Source organism: Mus caroli, unplaced genomic scaffold (assembly GCF_978045245.1).
Source record: "Mus caroli unplaced genomic scaffold, Mus_caroli_1 scaffold_11, whole genome shotgun sequence".
NCBI classification, from domain to species: Eukaryota; Metazoa; Chordata; class Mammalia; order Rodentia; family Muridae; genus Mus; species Mus caroli.
In genome coordinates, this window is record NW_028227266.1 from 117,120,290 (window position 1) to 117,140,581 (window position 20,292).

Sequence of the window (20,292 nt, forward strand, 5' to 3'; positions counted from 1 at the left end):
CACTGTCCCTCTGCTCACTGCTCGCCTGTGTCCCTACTGTGTGCTCCTCCACACTGTCCCTCTGGTCACTGCTCCCCTATGTTCCTACTGTGTGCTCCTCCACACTGTCTCTCTGCTCACTGCTTCCCTATGTTCCTACTGTGTGCTCCTCCACACTGTCCCTCTACTCACTGCACCCTATGTCCCTACTGTGTGCTCCTCTACACTGTCCCTCTGCTCACTGCTCCCCTGTGTTCCTAACATTTCAGCCTTTAATGGTGACACTTTGCAGCACACCCAGAACTACTAGCTTAGGGTCAAGAACAAACTCCCAGCTGATTCATTTCGATCCAGCAGAGCTGACCATGACATGAGCTGGGTCTGGAACATTCAAATTACTTGTTTCAAACATGACAGCAGAATGTCTGCTGTTGCTGGGTTTCTAGTTGTAAACTGCTTTCCTCTGAGCATGTGTCCTTTCCTTCTGACTGTCCCTTCTCTCAGTCACTATATATTGCAAACAATTGAAACTGGGTGCCCCACAGGTGTCTTTCTTAGAAAACCAAGCCACAAATCCTCTGTTAATAGTCTCTTAAACTAAGCCAGAGATTATGAAACCTTGTCTATAATGGAACAGAGACTAAATAGTTGAGGCTCTGTGAGCCCTCAACGTATAAAAATAACTAAAAATCATATGTAAAGAAGTGTATATAAATGTACTTCAGTAAAAACCTTATTTTAAAAATACTCCATTAGCTAGAGTTGGCCCAGTGGCTGTAATCTGAAAAGTCTAATTTTAAGTACATTATAGTTTTATGTACTTAAATTTAACTTCCCATGAAAACTTTATTTTTACAAACTTCCTAAATTACCACAATTGATAAGAATATAGAAACAAATGAAAACACCCTGTTAACGGTATTCCATTGTGCTTATTGTCCATATACATGCTACTTGAAAGAAAAGTTATATATGGAAACTTTGTATATGAGAAATGTTTTCTAACAAGAAAATGAAAAAAAGTGATTTCTGACATAATTATGAGGCTGAGTTACAAACTGAAGAAGACAAGCTGGCCTCAAATGAGGGCAACAAAGATTTGCTGTATTCATTGTGGGTGTTTACATGAGTCCCTGGGGTTATCATATGAACAGGAATCAGTGGGTCCCTGCCACCCAACAGCTACTATTATTGAAGCAGCCTCATTTGTCTTAGGCTGGCCCCAAACTCCCACTTAGTCAGCATGACTTTGGACTCCTGATCCCCCTGCTTTGAGTCCTGAGTACCAGCATTAGAGGAGTGTGCCAGAGTGTCCTGCTTGTCTTTCCAATTAATTGGGGTGCTTTGGGGGGTGATAAGTACTGGGAGTAAAAGTCAGGAATAGTCAGTGCATCTGGGGGGGACACTTAAGAGAAGCTGGGAACATCCAAGAGGTGTTAAGTAGACCTTTGTCTTGGGAAGTGAACAGATAAGGAGTGGGGGTGAGGGTCAGAAACAAATCAGAAGGGACAGTGGAAAGCATTGCATGCTGGGAAAGGACTGAGGTTGAGTCCATTAGGCAAAGGAAACTGAACTGCCAAAGAACAGCATCTGAGCTAGACCAGTCTTAGAAGATCGAGAGAGCCAGAGTCTGGAGGATGGGAACACAGGCAAGCAACCCTGAACAGTGCAGGTAATAAGGTCCAGGCAATGGCTGTGTCAGGGTCAGATGGTGTTGTGAAATTGCTTGCTGTTTCTATAAACTCCTCAGAGTTAATAGTAGCATCTGCTGTCTGCCTGTGGCACCATCTCTTACTGGATGAAGAACAGTGCGGCATTCACTGGCTGCTGACAATGTCTATTCTTGTGCTCTGCTATGCTTTAATTATGTTTGACATTCATCACACACCATTATCCATTGGCAGCCAGTTGCCGATCCACAGCCTCATCAGAAGTCAAACAAAAGCAAGGACACAGGTAATTATGTAGCATGATATTGTTATTATTTGGAAGTCAGGAGATATGTAGGTTGAATACATTTGTGGCTTCCTACCTCACAAACTGCTCATATGTCTCCTTTTGATTCAATTGTAAGGACTCTCAGCCCATGATTTAATTACAAAATAGCCCAAGCCAGGAACAGTTCAAAGGAATAAAGATGCTAAAATTAGACTGGAATCAGGAAGGTGACACCTGCTTATCATGAATTTTTTAAAACATACAAAAGTGAGAATTCTGTAGTAAGCCCATTAACCTGTCATTCTGTGTTTGTAATCAGCATCACACTCCTGAGCATATTTCAAGTTTTATTTTTAGTAATTAGCCTGGATTATTTTCAAGTCAGTCTTAGGTACCATTTTTATTTCCCCTACATATACTTCAAAATAGATCTTTAATAGACAACTTTGGGGCTGAAGAGATGGCTCGGGGTTGACATCATTCAGTGTTCTTGTGGAGAGCCAGATGTTGGTTCCCAGCACTCATGTCAGGAAGCTCCAAACCACCTACTGGGAACTCTAGCTCCAGGGAATTTAACAAACTTCTGGCCTCCTTAAGTACCCACACAGAGATATGCATACGTATATGCAGATACACAAACACATAAATTTAAAGTAAAAGATAAAATATGTAAGAGAATTTTTTATTAGTGTATATGATACAAAATACTGAGTTTCGGTTTTCATTGGCATTTTTATACCTGTGTGTAATGTCATCCTTCTGTTATCATTTCTTTTATACCCACGTGTAATGTCACCTTTCTGTTACCACCTCGTATCTCTAGTTACTCTCTCATTATGACTTTCATGTCTCTAATATTCTTCCTTTAACTTCCATAGCCTTTAGATTTTTTTTACATGTATTTAGTTAGTTGATGTGTATAGTGGGTAGAATGCATGTGGGAGTCAGGGGACAACTTTCAGGGTTCAATTCTCTATGGCATATGGGACCTAGGGATCAAACAAACCCAGACCATCAGGCTTGGCCACTGGTGCCTTTACCACTGAATGCTTTTGCTGGCCTTTCTCTTTACTTCTCCAAGTTCCTTGGCAGAGCTAATATACATCTTAGCTACAATAGAGTTCTTTTAAGCTTACTTATTTTGTTTAACATGATGATTTCTACTTTCAGCCATTTTCCTGCAAAGAAAGAATTTCACTCACCTTTATGGCAGAAAAAGCTAGGCACTGTGCATAAGTTTATGGTCTTTCTTGTGGTAGGAAAGGTGGCTTACTTGTAAAACAACTGTAATCATTTTAAGGCTTAGAAGCAAGTGATATACCTGATGCTCTGACCTTCTCCATGGTTGCTGCCAAGACTGGATGACTTTCCCACATTTCTACTGTGATATGCAGAGACTGATAGAGTTTTATCTAAATTTCATTTCAGAGATTTCCCTGTAAAATCCCAATCTCCCCAACCCCATGTATGTTTATGTGGTTATATGCATATGTATGTAAAAATGCACATCTCCAGTAGCTCTTACTTTGCCCTTTCATATACCCTTCTCTTAAATTGGATCTCTGCTCACACCTACTTCAAGTTCTGGGCAAAATGGGGCTGGACCTGAGTGGTGCCAACTACCTGAAAAGATCTTCTAAGGCCAAGGAGTCTTACAAACCATGACAAGACCTGCAGGAAGCTTGTGCTGGGAGTGGGGAGGTGGCATGGTATGGCCTGCTGCTCCTGTCAGGAGGGAGGGTGCTCAGTAGGTCACAGTTCTAGCATGACTCTGCTTTACTTTCTTTTTGCTCTCTATCTGGGTCTCACCTCACTTTCCTCACTCAGTGGCGCACTGTGGGTGTGACTTTTGCTCTCATAAACCACGGTGCCATCTGCTCCTGCCTTCTCTCCTTTGATGTCATTCTACAGATGGCAAGGACAGGATGAAAGTGGCACTCGGTTGAGTATGACACTCTGGGTGCATCAAGCCTGCCGTGCACTGGTGCTGCTGAAAACCAGTTTATCCCAGTGTGAACATAATAATGGAGATTACATCTTGACCTAGTGTCCAGGATTCCAGTGGAAGGTATTGGGAGTGCACGCGCCCACTTCAAAGCAAACACTTAGGATGTGAGCATGGACACACATGATGGATTGAAAGGTAACCTGGAAGCTTTCTAAGAAACAATGACAGCTTGCCAATACTAACCTACCAAGGCCCCAAAATACTGTGGGTAATTCAAACAATGGGAAAAGTCTTACAAGTGTGCTTGTTAACTTGACCATGTGTCAGCATGAATTAGTCAACAGCTACAGCTAATGCAGGAAAGGGAAAAAATTAATATTCATCAAGCTCTTGTTTACACTCCTATTGTCAAGGTCAATCAGTTTGCCTCAAGCACAAAATTCCCCTCTTATTAAAGCCATTAGTGCCCTTAAGTAAATGGGAACAGGCGTTTTAGAGGTGTTTGATTTCCACGGACTCACATATAGAGAAATCCAGACTTTCCCCATATTTCGTGGGCTTTAAACATAAACATTTATTTAGCCCAAGTAAGTGATGCTTCATGGTGGAATTATAGTTCAAAATGAGGTTCCTGCTAACGTAGTTTATAGTACTCTCAGTTACACTGAAACTCCGTTGTGAACACAAACACTGTATTCAGTCCCTCTGAAGTAATCACTGCTGCCAGGTACTTGTGATACATTAAAACAATCTTGTCAAATTTTGTTTACCTTCTATTCAAAACTTAACTGTTAATAAGTGGACTGTGGTGGGAAAGCATTACTGAAGGTCCCTGTCACTAGGATCCCATAGCTGTGATGCTAGCAAAGGATGTTTGCTTATGATAAATTAAAGTCACTTACGGATCTGTCATGTCGCTGGACATTCCAGGGCTACAGTAGTCTGGGATCCGCAGGCCCACAGATGGCATGATGGGTCACATTTAATTGTCTGAGAGTGAAGAGACACTAAACCTTTATCTGTGCTAGAAATGCCAGACTGTTTGGCCGAAATCTTGCTTTAGCTTCTCCACTTTTTGCTATCTACAGTTGCCTTGTCTGTCAGCCATCACAAGTATCGAATTAATATTTAAATCAATTAAAATGAAACTGAACTAAAAATTCAGCTGATCAGTCACATTGCCATGCTTAGTGGCCACATGTGGTTAAGTGAGAGTCAGGAGAGAATGTTTCTGCCATCTCAGCATATTTACCTGGAGAATACTTATCTAGCATTAGTCTAGAAACTGGAGAGATGGCTCAGCTGTTAGGAGTACTTACTGCTCTAGCAAATGACCCAAGTTCAGTTCTCAGCAACTGCATTGGGCTCTTGTCACAATCACAAGAACATCTGTTCTTCAGTTGCTTCCCCGGAGATTTTTTTCTTTCAAATAAGTGAATAAAATTATCTTTGACCACTTTTCTTCAAAAGCAATCCTCAGGCAAAACACATATAATAAACAAATAAACCAAAAAAAACCCTCTTTTATCAATGAATCTAGATGTTTGACTTGAATAAAGTAGGAATACAGAAGGAGATGGAGAAATTGTGGTAATGTGTCACATGGGAGGAAAGTCATGTCTCAGTGACTGTGTACGAGTGTGTGTGTGTGTGTGCTCATGGTGTATGCATGTATGTGTGTGCATGTGTATGCATGTGTGTGCATGTGTATGTGTGTATGTGCTCATGGTGTGGACATGTGTGTATGTGTGTGTGTGTGCTCATGGTATGTGCATGTGTGTGTGCCCATGTTTATGCATGTGTGTGTGCTCATGGTGTGTGTGTGTGTGTGTGTATGTGTATGTTCATGGTGTGTGTATGTGTGTGCATGTCTGTATGTGTTCATGGTAGGTGTGTGTGAGTGTGCCCATGTTTATGCATGTGTGTGTGCTCATGGTGTGTGCATGTGTGTGAGCTCATGGTATGTGTGCATTCATGCATGCATGTGTGTGTGCTCACAGTGTGTGCACACATTCACACATGAAAAATAGATTAGTAGTGGGCATACACTGCATGTATGTTTATGGGGCTTTCTAAACTTTTTTCACTCCTGATATCTGTTCACTGGAGAATTTTTAGTGACCCTGGATATAATATAATATATATATATATATATACATATACATATACATATATATGTGTGTGTATGCATATATGTATAAATATGCATAATAGATATGTAAATAAAACATTTACCAATAAGCTCTATCTTCCATAGTGCAAAGTGCTTGAGTCTTACATTCAGAACTGAGACCACATGAAGTAGTCTGAAGCTACACAGGCAAAGAAACACCGTGGATCCATTGTATGTGTTTTCTTTCTAATTGAGTTTGCTTCTCACACACTCAGAGACCATTGACCGGTGTCACACTTCTCAGAGTCCTACCTCTCAGTCCCATGACTCCAGCGGAGCTCCCACTCAGTGTGTACACTTTGGTCTGTGGAACAGAGAAACGGCTTCAGAGCTGGAGGCATGTTCTAAAAACTGCTCTTCACTGTGCTCCGTGGTTGCCTTGTGTACTTTGATGAAGAAGGGAGGTGGATCAGCAAACAGGAGCCTGTAGATTGGGAACTCCAGGTGCCTGGGCAGACAGAGGAAGGAGACAGCGTATGAGAACAGTGGCCCCTGGTCCTGAACAAAGGGCCATGATTAATTAATTAATTACAATCTACAAAGAAAATGAAAGAAAGAAGCAAAGATCTAACAATTGATCAGTAGACATCTCAGTGAGGAAACATGGAGAAAACGGTGTGAAGTCGGCTTAAATGTCAGCACAGTCTAGAGTCACCTCAAAAGAACGTCCCAGTGAGGAACTGGTTTGGATCTTGGAGGATCCAGATGCTCCTGATTGTGGGAATCCCCACTAGTGTGGGAAGGCCCAGCTCAGCATGGGTGGCTCCGTTCTTAAGGCAGGGTCCTAAGCTCTGCGAGTGCAAGAACCAAGCTGAACAGCCGAGCGCAGCAAGTGAGCGTGCACAAACTCATTCTCTCACCTTTGCATGTGAGCGTGACATGGCAGCTGCCCCCGCTTTTGCTGCCCCTGTGCAGTTCCTGCCCTGATGGGATGTGACCAGGAAATGTGAACTGCCATTAATCCCTTTCTTCCCAAGTCACTTATGTCAGGGCATCGATCACAGCAACAGAAGTGAAACCAGAACCTGAAAGCTTCCCTCCAACTACGCTTTATGTGTAACTAAGCTACACACAAAGACACACTGCCTGAAAATACATAGGCTAAGGCATATATGGACATTTTTCGGAGTGTTGGGAATGTGAAAGGACTTAAGAAAGATAGGTTATAGTTAAGAAAACAGGAGATTTTTTTTTTTTTTTTTGTGGAATTGACCTTCCCAACAGCAACTGTAGCTGCTTTCTGGAGAAATGCAGAGACAACTCTAGGACTACAGACAGGGTCTTACTATGTATATCTGGCTTGCTTCAAACCCACAATCCTTCGTTTCCGCCTTCTGAGTGATGACATTACATGTGTGCACTACAGCTGGGTGAGAATAGTGTCTCTGTCTCTGCCTCTCTCTGTCTCTGTCTGTCCTCTCTCTGCCTATATATATCTTCAGATACATACCCACCCACCTCCACCTGCCCACCCCTTCCCAACTCTATGTCCTCCTTTGGTTTCTATTTTGAACAATCCACGGAGGCCAGGTTGTGCTGACCATATACTCCAAGATATGAGGCCATCCACTGGAGTATGGTCAACACTCCAGGGGACATACCATTAAAAAAGTGCCTCTTCCTCCACCAGAAGCCTTCAACTGCCAGTAGCTCTTCAGCTAAGGCTCTTCATATGATTTTTAAATATTGATCAATTGTGAGAGACAACATCTAAGAAGGCAGGCCTTACCATGGCAAATACATGAAAGTGGCGGTAGTCTTCTTAGAAGCCCCTTTAGCACGCTGTGATATCTAAGGAGGTGTCTCAGTCATGAGAATCTGAGTTGTATCCTATTACCCATGGGAAAAACAAACAAACAAACAAACAAACAAAAGCTGTGTGTGGCAGTGTGCTCTTGTGGATCCTTGGGGCTTGCTAGCCAGACAGCCTTGCTGAATCTGTGAATCCCAGGTTCCAGTGGGAGAGACCTTGTCTTAAAAAATAAGGTGGGAGCAGGGAGATGGCTCAGTTAAGCATGGCTCAGTTAAGTATCATGTAAGCAGCACACATGAGGACAGGCGCTCCAGTCCCCACAACCCGTGTCAATGTTCAGTGAGTGTGTCAGTGCACACACAATTCCAGAGCTCAGAAAGTGGGAATCTTCTGAGGCTACAGAGTAAGCTGGGCACGCTGGCTAGCTAGACTAGGCATTCACTGAGAGACCGCCGCCTCAGTGGACATGGTAGAAAGCAACTGAAGAAGAGTCCCAGTGTCTGCTTCAGGCATCTATACACACGGGCACACACAGCACACACACACAATCACACACTTGAAAACAAACAAACAAACAAACAAACACCCAGATGACTTCTGAGGAATGATAGCCAGGGTTGACCTATGGTCTCCATAGGCACCCACACACCTTGTAGGCCCTGCAAAGAACTCAGGTTCATTCCCCAGCACTGACAAGGTGGCTCACAACCATCCATAACCCCAGTTCCAGGGTGTTTGACACCTTCTTCTGACCTCCATGGGACCAAGTATGAACATGGTACATATAGATGCATGCAGGCAAAACATTCATACGAATAAAAATAAATCTTAATTAAAAAATTGAAAACCTCTTTCCTTGAAAACATCACACATAATTTAATATCCAAATTTCTAGTTTTCAGAATAAATGCATTCATTGATAAATAGGGGTCTTTTTGGACCCCAGTGTGAGTCAACTAAAATTATAGATCATAAAATTAGTAAGATATATGGATACTTACTATGATATAAAATATAGAATGCAGTGGATACTTATCTGTGCCTTTTTCATCCATGGATTTAGAGATACCGTAATATATGCATCTGCCATTGGTATACTATAATGAACAGGCCTTTTTAGAAAGCAGCTAAAGTCACACTTCAAATCTTACCCCCAGAATTCACAGCAAAGGGTCCTGCAGTCATTAGGCAAGCAGAGAAAGTAACCTAATTGACTGTCAAGGGATACCTTTTCACGTCTAACTTGTTAAAGATGTTAATACCAGCCAAGCCTAGCATCTTGACCGTGACATTTTAGTATGTCAATGGTTATATGAAAATTCTAAAAACTCTCTTCCTTTAAAATAAAAGATAGCTTTTCTGGAAATTGAGATTTATAAGAGGAGGACTCTAAGTGTATTATGGCTGAAAGTTTGAAAGGCCTGTGCTTCCCACCTTTCTGCCATTAGAGAATTAGGAATGACTTGGGTTATAGTACTGTTACAGAGAGTAAACCTAGGGCTTATATTATAGCTCAGTGGTTAGCCACCACTTGGCCAACATGCACAGGGTGCAAAAGGGCCAGGATTCAATTCCTAGGAGAAGAGGCAGAGGGAGAGAGAGGGAAGAAGGGAAGGAAGGAGTGGGGAGGAAAGGAGGAAGGGGCGGAAAGAGGAAGAGAAGGAAGAGGGAAGAAGTAGAGAGGAAGAGGAAGGGAGGGTGTGGGGAGGGAGGGAGTGGGGAGGGAATGAAAGAATGATTTTATATTATACTTCAGTAGATTGCATAGGATCTTCCACCAGAATTCACACAAAGCAGGTAACAGTGCCTTTTAGAAAGCTGTCCAACTCATCAAATATACTAAATATAAACAAGTCGGCGACAAGATTCTAAGGATGGTAAAGCTTGCTGGTTCCACTGACCTGAGGTCTTTGGCCTTGAGACTTTTAGATGTATGATTTCAAATTCTGAGTTCCTCCTCAAGTAGGACATTTGTACCACATTTGTCTTCTCCCGGGCAGGCAAGACAAGTTGTGTTATAACAAAGGAGGCGTCCAGTGCTGCAGTGCTTGGTGTATTATTCTCTTCATTTGTGTGCTCAGCGTGCTCACTGCCACCAGCACACCTCCTTTTTATTTCCTTAAAATAGAGTCTCTCTGTATATCCTTGACTGGACCTTACTTTGTAGACCAGGCTGGCCTGGATTCACAGAGCTTCACCTGCCTCTACCTCTTGGAAGCTGGGATTAGAGGCATGTATCCCACAGTGCCTGGTTTAGCAGCATAACTCTTGATTTCATGCTGTGAGTGACATTTGTGGACCAACTGTGTATTCTTCCCAGATCAATGGTAAGAAGGAACCAAAATCATTGGTTACACTGAGCATCATGAGACACAGTGCTATCAGTTATGAAAAGAGTGGGTATTTGATATGATGAGAGAACTAGTTAAATAAACAAATATATCCATTCTTGAACCAGGGTTTTACTAATAGAAAGTGTGTTTCTCACTGTACAAAGAATATAGGGAAATAAACTTAAGAAACCAAACTGAATAGATGAAAGAATTCCTCTTTCCTTAGTTACAATGTATTTATTTTGTGTGCACATGCGCAGCCATGGTGCTCATGTGAAGATCAGAGGAGGTCTTGTAGGAGGAGTTGATTCTCTCATTCACCTGTGGGTCCTGAGGATCAAACTCAGGCATCAGTGTTCATGAAAGCCACATTATACAATAGGCCATCCTGGCCACCCCATGGCCATTTATGATTTAAGTCCAAACTTTGGAAGCGGTGGAGGCAGGAGAAAAAGAAGGGGATGGACACACACACACACACACAGAGGCACACAGGCACACAGGCACACACACAAAACATGACTCTTTCCTTTTAAAAGGAAGACAGAATCTTTCACAAATCACCCTAGCTTTCTTGTCTATGTATCCTTGGCTTGAATCTGATTTCATGGCCATTTTAGGCTACAAGATAGGCTGGGATAGGAAAGACTTGACTTTGTATCCTCTATGGCATGAAGAGAGGGAGAGACAGAGACAGAGACAGAGACAGAGACAGATGGAGAGAGACAGAGAGAGATGGAAAGACACATAGAGACACAGAGAGACAAAGAGACAGAGAGAAGGGGGAGTGCTGACAAAGTTGACCACAACCTTGCAAAGGTTCCCTACCAACTGTATGAGTCTAGTGAGACAGAGCACCTCACAAATCTGGCAAACGGACCCATTACCTCAGAGACAGCAATGGTAGAGTAGAGGACAAGGATCCACACCAAGCCAGTGCTTCAAGACTCTGGGAAATTGCCCAGGCTGAGTGGAGTTCATTCTGTGTGTGCTCCACACTGCAATACAGCTGAGGGTCCCTGGAAACACTTTGCATGGGTATACTTACCCTCGGGACATACCTCCCAGGGCATGCTGAACTGCATCAGTGCACAGCACCCAGCCCTAGGCAGAAGAGAGGCACAGCAGGTCTGCCAGACTTTGTACCTCGGGCACTGTACCCTCCACATATTTATTTCCAAGAAACTCGAGCAAGACAGGAAGGACTGGGCCAGCTGATGCCATCAGATGGCTCTGCTGCACACCTCAGAGAGAGACACATGATATGCAACGTATCAATTTATTTTCGTAGGCATATACCCAGGGCAGTGACAATTAATTGGCTTTTACATTTTTTCCTTGAAGAGGGCATGTTTTAATGGAGAGACTTGATAGCTGTATCTAAATGATGGGTGTTGTAATACATGACACAGGAAAACAGAATTAAGGTGGTAGTACCTTCCTGCTCCTGTTAGACATGATCCAGAATGGTGTCCACTCTTGACATGTTGTGTCTAAAGCTTGGCAGCTGAATTGGGGTAACCTCTGCTCTTTAGGTAGGAAGTGGGTTAGATGTGCCCCTCCCAGTTGAAGTCCACATAAGCCCAGAGTAAGGCAGCCCATGTTCAAAGAGAGATAAGATTCCTCCCTTTGCCTGAAGCTTGGACTTAAGTTTAAGTTGCAGTGATCTAGCTGGTTCCAGAATTCCCAAAATTGTGGGGTCACCACAACATTGAAGGGGACAGGATTGTGTTAGTGCTGTTGTTAATGTCATTAAATATCTGACCAAAATATATAATGAAGGTTCTCTTTTATCTTATAGTTTGAAGTACAGACCACCATGACCGGGAAGCCATGAGGTAGCTGGTTACTCTGTGTCCATAGTCAAGAAGCAGAGAGGGACCAGTACTGCTGGCACTCAGTGCTGATGCTCAGTGCTGGTATGTGCTCAGAGCTGGCATGTGCTCAGTGCTGGTGGTTATCAGTGTTGGTGCTCAGTGCTGGTATGTGCTCAGTGCCACTGCTCAGTGCTGATGGTTGTCAGTGCTGGTGCTCAGTGCTGGTGGTTGTCATTACTGATAGTTGTCAGTGCTGATGCTCAGTGCTGGTACTCAGTGCTCATGGTTATCATTGTTGGTACTCAGTACTGGAATGTGCTCAGTGCTGGTGCTCAGTGATGCTGCTCAGTGCTGGTATTCAGCTCACTTCTTTGTTGTTGTTCCGTCTAGGACTCCAGTCCACAGAATGGCACCACCTGCATTTACCACTCCAGTTTTCTTAACATAGAAAATCCCTCACAGATATCCAAGAGGCTTGCCCCTTGAGGAACTCTAAATCCTGTTGAGTTGACAATCAGTATTAACTAGCATAATATAAGAGTACTTTTTTCTATTTTAGAGGTATGAACCCATTTATTTTTTATTTTGATATTATAGATATTGATATCTCTTCAAAGCAAGGAGGTGATGTGTGTGATAGTAACTTCAACTTCCTTACTTGGTTTTGTAATCTCAAAACATCTGCACAGCCCTCATCTTCTCAGTCCTTCATTAGGGTTTGGTAAGAGTGCTAGGAACGTGTTAGAACGGTGTAAATGATATTTGCTATGTATGGTCTGTTTCCCCTCCCTGCGCTTGCCAGAGGGGGAAGGTGTTACATCTCCAGAGACTCTTTTTTTTACCAAGTCCATGTTTTAAATAAATGAAACTTGTACAGACTCCAACACACCATCTTGAGATAACCTCGGGCCCTGAAGTATACTGACAAAGCAGAGTGAACTCAGCCAAGTCATGCAACTGCCTTGGAAAAGAATAGGAGGACGAAAACCTCCAACAGGAAAAGAGGCTAAGGAAGACCTGACTTCTTCAAGTGGGAGGATCCAAGGCAGAATGGTGAGAGCGCTTTCCCCCAATTGATGCATGATTGTGCTTCAAGCTCTCCAAAGAAGCTCAGCCCTGTAGCTGCTCACTGCAGAGCCTGCTCACGCCCACACACCTGCTCACACCCACACACCTACTCACGACCACACACACCTGTTCATGTGCACATACACCTGCCATGCCCACACACCTGCTCACACCCACACACCTGCTCACAACCACACACACCTGTTCATGTGCACATACACCTGCCATGCCCACACACCTGCTCACACCCACACACCTGCTCATTCCCACATACACCTGCTCATGCCCACACACCTACTCACGACCACACACCTGCTCATGCCTACCTACCTGCTCATGCCTACCTACCTGCTCATGCCCACACACTGCTCATGCCCACACACCTGCTCATGCCCACATACCTGCTCATGCCCACATACACCTGTTCACGCCCACACACTGCTCATGCCCACATACACCTGTTCATGCCCACATATACCTGTTCATGCCCATACACACCTGCTCATGCCCACACAGGCCCATCACCATGTCTACACTGCCCACTGTTCTCTTCGACTGGCTTTCTGTTTGGCTGCCTCCTATTTAGTGAAGCTCTTCTTGCTCAGGTCCGTGTGGGAATTTTCCTGACCCTTCTTCCTTTACCCTACATCTTACTGTTGGTCTAGCACTGACACTGGATCTGCCTTCTCTTCCCTCTCTCTTTCCAGACTGTCTCGGTAAGGCTTGACACTGACTCTTATCTGATGTGCAACCTGTGTTTAAAGCCTGAATCCCATAGGCTGGTAACAGATTTCCAAAAGAACCTGCCTAGAGTTAAATGCACAATTATGGCTGCCCTGGTAACTGCGGTAAAGCCTTATCTTCTCCAAGTTTTCCCATGCTAAAAGGTAACAACATTTAATAATAAATAACATTTAATAATCCCAGAACTCTCCTTGACACTAGTCCTTCATGTAACTTTGTATCTAGTGGATAGGCAGTTTGTTCAAAAGATCCATCAAGTCCTTCCTCTGCCCCATCACTGCCTCCTCACCCTCTGGCAGCACCTCTCCTAGATGCCTTGACTGCTGCCTTTCTGTGTGCTGTTTCCTCCGTGGCCAGAATCATCTTTTAGATATGGACAGCAAACCACATCACTGCCCAGCTTGTAACTCTTGAAGCAGGGGTGAGTCAAGGGCAATGGCTTAATGAGTAAGGCAGGCATGAGTTCAGATCCTTGAACGCTCCTAAAATGTCACATACAGCCCAGCACTATGGGGGATGGAGACAGGAGAACCTCTGGGACTTGTTGGCTAGCCATCCTAGTTGAAAATTGTCAACTCCAGGTTCAGGGAGAGACCCTGTTTCAAGAGAATACAGAAGGGAGTGATAAAGAGAGGGCAACTGTCATTCTCCAGCAGCCTTGCATACACATGAGCACATGCATACAACCCCTTCCCTCCCTCCCTCCCTCCCTCCCTCCCTCCCTCCCTCCCTCCCTCCCTCCCTCCCTCCCTCTTTCCTTCCCCTCTGGGGTGTGTGTGTGTGTGTCTGTTTGTCTGTGTGTGTGTGTGTCTGTGTGTGTGAGTCTGTCTCCCTCTCTCTGAGGTCATACTACATGCTGGATAAAATCCAGAACTACCACCATGGTTTTCAGAGCAATGTTAGCCATCACACCCACTACCGACAGGGGCACCCCTGTGGGAGTGAGGCAGGCCTGGGGCTGCATCCATTTCCCCTCTTAGTATTCCCTGCCCTGCTGCAGTGATCTCTAGTCCTACAGAGAGAGAGAAGATCTAAATGCAAAAGTATGGTCTCCCTCAAATAGAATTCTTTCTCCTCTGATCTAAATGGACAGTTGTTCAGTTGTTCCCACTGTTTCTTGAAGCCAGTCTTATATCAATGTGATTATGTCTTCAACATAGAGAATGGGTATTTGTCATAACATTTTTCAAATCTCTCTCTCTCTCTCTCTCTCTCTCTCTCTCTCTCTCTCTCTCGTGCATGTGTGCATCTGTGTGTGTGTGTGTGTGTGTGTGTGTGTGTGTGTGTGTGTGTGTGTGTGTGTACATACAGCTGTAAAAATCTTTAGGTAAACCAGGTTAAAATAATCCCGGAAAGTTTCAAAGATGTTAAGCACGGTGCTAAACCAGAACTGGCACTTTTAAATTCTACTCTGAATTTTCAACATCAACTTTAAAAAAATTAAATGAGATCTAGACAAACCCATACCAACCTGTGTGTTTTTTTTTTAATAAGGAGATTCATAAATGAGATGGTCAGAGAGCGCCTATTGAATCAAAACTGAGTGTGCAGTGGTAAACGCTAGGGAAACAGAATTCTTTGTAACTAAGTTTCCAAGGGAGTGAAAGACACTGGAGACTGAGTCAAGACTCAAAAATCTCCCTGCTAATTATTTATGAAGTGGGATGAGAATCTAGACTTTTCTGTTCTGACATGCTTGCTACTTTATTGTGTACCCTCATAGCACAGAGTTTTTAAAGAAACCATAATCTGGGGCTAGGGAAATGGCTCTGTGGGAAAAGGGCCCATCATATATGCGTGAGGACTTGAGCTTAGATCCTCACTACCACCCACATAAGAAGTGGGGTTTGGTGGCACATGCCTGTAACACCGTTAGGCCAGAAGGGCTCAGAAGCTTGCTAGCCAGCCACCCTAGCCAGCCAGCACGCTTTAGGTTTGGTGAAATACCCTGACTCAGAAAAACAAACAGATAAAAATGCACATCAACCTCTGGTCTGACACACACACACACTCTCTCTCTCTCTCTCTCTCTCTCACACACACACACACACACACACACACACACACACTCACACACACACATCTAAAACATACACACATATATACTACATACAGTCCATGAACACGCATACTTACACAGTCCTTTTAAAAAATACTCAAGGGTAGCAGTTAAAAACACTAGCAGCTCTTCTATAGGACCAGTTTGGATTCCTGGCACCCACATGGTAACTCACAACCATCTGTATTTCCAGTTTCAAGGGATGCTACACCTTCTGGTTTCAAAATGCACCAGACATGCAGGCAGTGCATAGACTTCATGTAAACAAAACACCCATACACAAGAGTATATAAAATTTAAATTAAAACAATTCCATAAGCCACATTTGGTGGATCTGATTCAAGGTTAGACAAAAAACAGGAGTCTGGGGCAGGAGGATTACTGCATTTTTTGAGGTCAGCCTTGCATATGGAGTGATACTCTGTCAGAAAAAAAAAATTATAGATGATCTTTTTCTGATGTTGTTTGAAGCTGGTGAGCTGGCCTAGAACATCAAGGGTGACCTTGAACTCATAATCTTCCTGCTGCTACCTCCCAAGAGCTGAAATAACAGGCAAACACCACCATTCCCAGTGTGTGTGATGCTAGGGATGGAAACCAGTGCTAAGTACAAGCTCTGTCCAGCTCTTGTTTTAAACATCTGCCACACACATCTTCTGTATACAGGGAGTTGGCAGCTACAGGGGGAGACATGGGGCAGATGAATCTAAGGTAAGGAAAACACACAAGATATGTCATCCACTTAATACATTTCAAATACATAATTCATGTTTTCTTGGTCCCTTTGCTGTTTTGAACTCCCCATCCTTATTAGTTGGGCGACAGGAACAGATATGTAGGAATGTGATCTACACTTGGACGCACCTCAGCAAGTCATGCATTCTTTTAGTGCATTATGTACAATATATCACAGAGTGAATTTTTGCTTACTTTCTTGGCCAGAAACCCCCCCCCACACACACACACACACAACGGAAATGGCCTCTGAAATCATCTATTAATATTTCCTCTCTCCCCTCCTTGCCTTCTGCCCACCGTTTAACTGTCTCTGCTAACCTCTGTTGAACTCCTGACCTAGAGAAGACATGCCCCTCAGCAGGACTGTTCGAGGGACTTGGGGTGGTTCAGCCTCTGATGTGTAACGATAGCAAACTGTTTTAGCTTGAGGATGAGGGGAAGGCTAACTGAGCATCGTGCCAGACGAGGCAACAGTGGGCTCGGAGACTCGGCCAGTGTCTCCCAGCTGTGCGGGAAGGTGTGAACATCTGTCAGAGGCTGCCTCCTTGCCTTCCTGCCCAGACAGTGCCCCTCCCCTAGCCTTCACTTTATATTTGCCCTTTGGACAGTACTGATAGAACCGAGGCTTTATTGCCCGCAGAAAAGTACAGTAAACGGTCCAGACTTAGCCTTGCTCTTGCCCCCAGACAAAAGAGCTCTGAGACTCAGGCCAGGTCAGGAGGAACTCGAGGAGAAGGCTGACAGAACGCATACGTTCACAGCTCTGGCCTGGAGGGTGTGGGATGACCAGAACGGAACCCAGGGCACGATGCCATTTCTGAAGTCAGTCGTAGCTCTTTCCAGGTGAGCAAACCAAATGCCATCACTTAGTCCAGGGAACAATCCAGCGCATCTTGGTGAATTCCCAAAGCATTTATTGTTTGTTTGTTTAGAATGTTAGAGCTGTTATACACACGGTCGATTAGGGCTACCAGGAAAAGAGACAGAAACAAACAAAATAAAGATGAGTAGGGAGTTGGGGCACGATTAGATTGTAAAGTGCCTGCCAGGCATGCGTGAGGACCGGAATTCAATCCCCAGCACCCACGTGGAAAGGAAAGGTGCATATGTTTCTATAGCAGTGTTGGGGAGACAGACGGGCAGATCCTGGGGCTTACTGGACAGCCAGTTCAGCCAATTTGGTGAGTTCCCGGATAGTGAAAGACTGGGTTCCAGTAAACCAACATGGAGATCATTTGAGGATGACCCAAGGTTATCCTCTATCCTCCATACAATTACCTAGATAAGCAAAATAACTTTTAAAATGCTTGGAAGTAAATATTGAATTCTGACCTAAGACAATGATTGTCAACTTTAATGCTTTGTCTCAAACCAGCTATTGAATGACTACATCTGCATGGCCCTGTGTCAAACCCTGCAGCAGACACGCCCTACATCCTCTCTCCTATGGTACACCCCACCACTGGCCCTGATGGAAGCAGAAATATTTGGAGACTTGTGCTCCCAGATTCCCTTGCAGATAGGATGATTACATGTGATGTAATTGTGGCCCACGAAGGGCAAGTCTGATAGACACCTCCAAGACCAATTTTTCTGAATAATTAAACGTGATACAGTCAGGGGAGTGACATGGTCCTTGGTGTGCAATCATAAGAACTGAAATGACAGACCCCTGCTCCCACATAACAAGCTGTCATCTGACACATGCCTGTGACCCCAGCTCCTAAGGGTGTGGGGACAGGATCACCAGGGCCCACTGGCTGTTAGCCTAACAGAGAGAGCAAGAGGCCTGGGTTCAGGGAGAGTCTGCGTCTGCTTTCAAAGGAGTAGGTAGCAAGTGCTAGAGGAGGATACCTGACATCCTTTTCTGGCCTCTGGGCAGGCATACAACCACAGATATCAACACACACACACACACACACACACACACACACACACACACGCCTTTTTAAAGTGATGGGCGTAAGAACAGCTAGTTTCTTTCCTTTTAATTTTTTGATGTTAGAATGAAGCATCGTGCAAATAGAGACTACACCTGCTTGGTTCTGTTCCCTGCTTACTGCAGTGTCTGGTACCTAGGAGTATCCCATAGTACCACCTTAATCACCGAATGGTTGCATACAGATATTTTAGAAGCCCATTGAGGGTGGTGCCATCCCTGGGCTGGAAGTCCTGGGTTCTATAAGAAAGCAGGCTGAGCAAGAAGGAGCAAGCCAGTACAAAACATCCCTCCATGCTTCTGCATTAGCTCCTGTCTCCAGGTTCCTACCTGGGGAGTTCCAATCCTGATTTCCTTTGGTGATGAACAGCAGTGTGAAAGTATAAGCTAAACAAACCCTTTCCAATTTGCTTCTTGGTAATGATGTTTTGTGCAAGAATAAAAACCCTGACAAAAACAAATTGGTACCAGGAGTGGGATGTTCCTGTGACAGCCTGACCGTGGTTTTGGGAGGACTGTGAAAGGACCTTGGAACTTTGGGCTAGAGAAGTCAATGGGATGTTAAGAGCTCTGTAGGGTGTTCTGTAGGAGATAATGTTGAGAACAGTGTAGAAGATGGAGGCCTGGCTTGTGAAATTTCAGAAAGATGATTAAAGATTCTTATCAGGGCCATTGCTCTTTTGATTGTAAAGATTCTGTGGCTCTGGTTAGCTGGGGCTGAAGAATCAGTTGTGATTACAGGATACCAGAACTACTAAAGCAAGCCCTTTGTGTTACTGGATCAATCTATACTGGTCAGCTGGAGCTAAGAAATTAGCAATGATTAAGAAGAGATCAACGCCGGTGGTGATGGCGCATGCCTTTAATCCCAGCACTCGAGAGGCAGAGGCAGGTGGATTTCTGAGTTCGAGTCCAGCCTGGTCTACAAAGTGAGTTCCAGGACAGCCAGGGCTATACAGAAAAACCCTGTCTCGAAAAAAACCAAATAAATAAATAAGTAAATAAATAAAAATAAATAAAATATAAGACTCATTTATACGTATACATATTAGACATATGCATTACATATACAATATAAAAGTGCCTTATGGCTTTTAATTGTGTGTGAGAGTGTGTGTATGTGTGTGTGAGTGTGTGTGCGAGTGTGTATATATGTGTGTGAGTGTGTGTGCGAGTGTGTGTGTGACTGTGTGTGAGTGTATGACTGTATATGTGTGTGAGTGTGTGTGCAACTATGTGTGTGTGAGTGTGTGTGTAACTATGTGTGTGTGATGTGTGTGAGTGTATGTGTAACTATGTGTGTGAGTGTGTGTGACAGTATGTGTGTGTCTGTGTGAATGTGTGTGTGTGTGTTCTCTTCCACTTTCTTCTAAGCAGCACACTCTCTGATTGGTGCCAGCTCTGGATCACACTGTAGGCTAGCTGGCCCCTGCTTCCAGCTGATCCTCCTGTTTCTGCCTCCCATCTCACCACAGGAGGACTGGGATTACACACACTTTCTACCACATGCAGCTTTTTATGTGGGTTCCAGGGACTGGACTCAAGCCATCAGCTTTACCCACCAAGCCATTTTCCTGGTTCCCTTACAACTTTTAAATGACAGTTTTTCCCCAGTTAGTCAAATAATTGAAATTTCACACACTCTTAAGATCGCACACCTATGCTGTGCTTCACAGATCCAAAACCCCTTCACTCCCATGGTTACTGCAGCAATCGTCTCAGGAGCTACAAAGAAGCCTAGGTGTCCACCAGAGCAGGTGAGGAAAATGTGGTTTATGATACATGGGTTTTCTTCAACTGGAA

General features: G+C 44.1%; 1 long non-coding RNA gene across 1 annotated transcript in view; it reads left to right on the plus strand.

Annotated features, from left to right (window-relative positions):
* The window catches only part of LOC110302549 (uncharacterized), a 65,289-nt gene that overhangs the window by 40,791 nt on the left and 4,206 nt on the right, over window positions 1-20,292 (plus strand). Inside the window, exon 3 of the long non-coding RNA XR_015044567.1 lies at window positions 3,829-4,060. This is a non-coding gene — a long non-coding RNA (uncharacterized LOC110302549). The remainder of the gene's footprint in view (window positions 1-3,828; window positions 4,061-20,292) is intronic.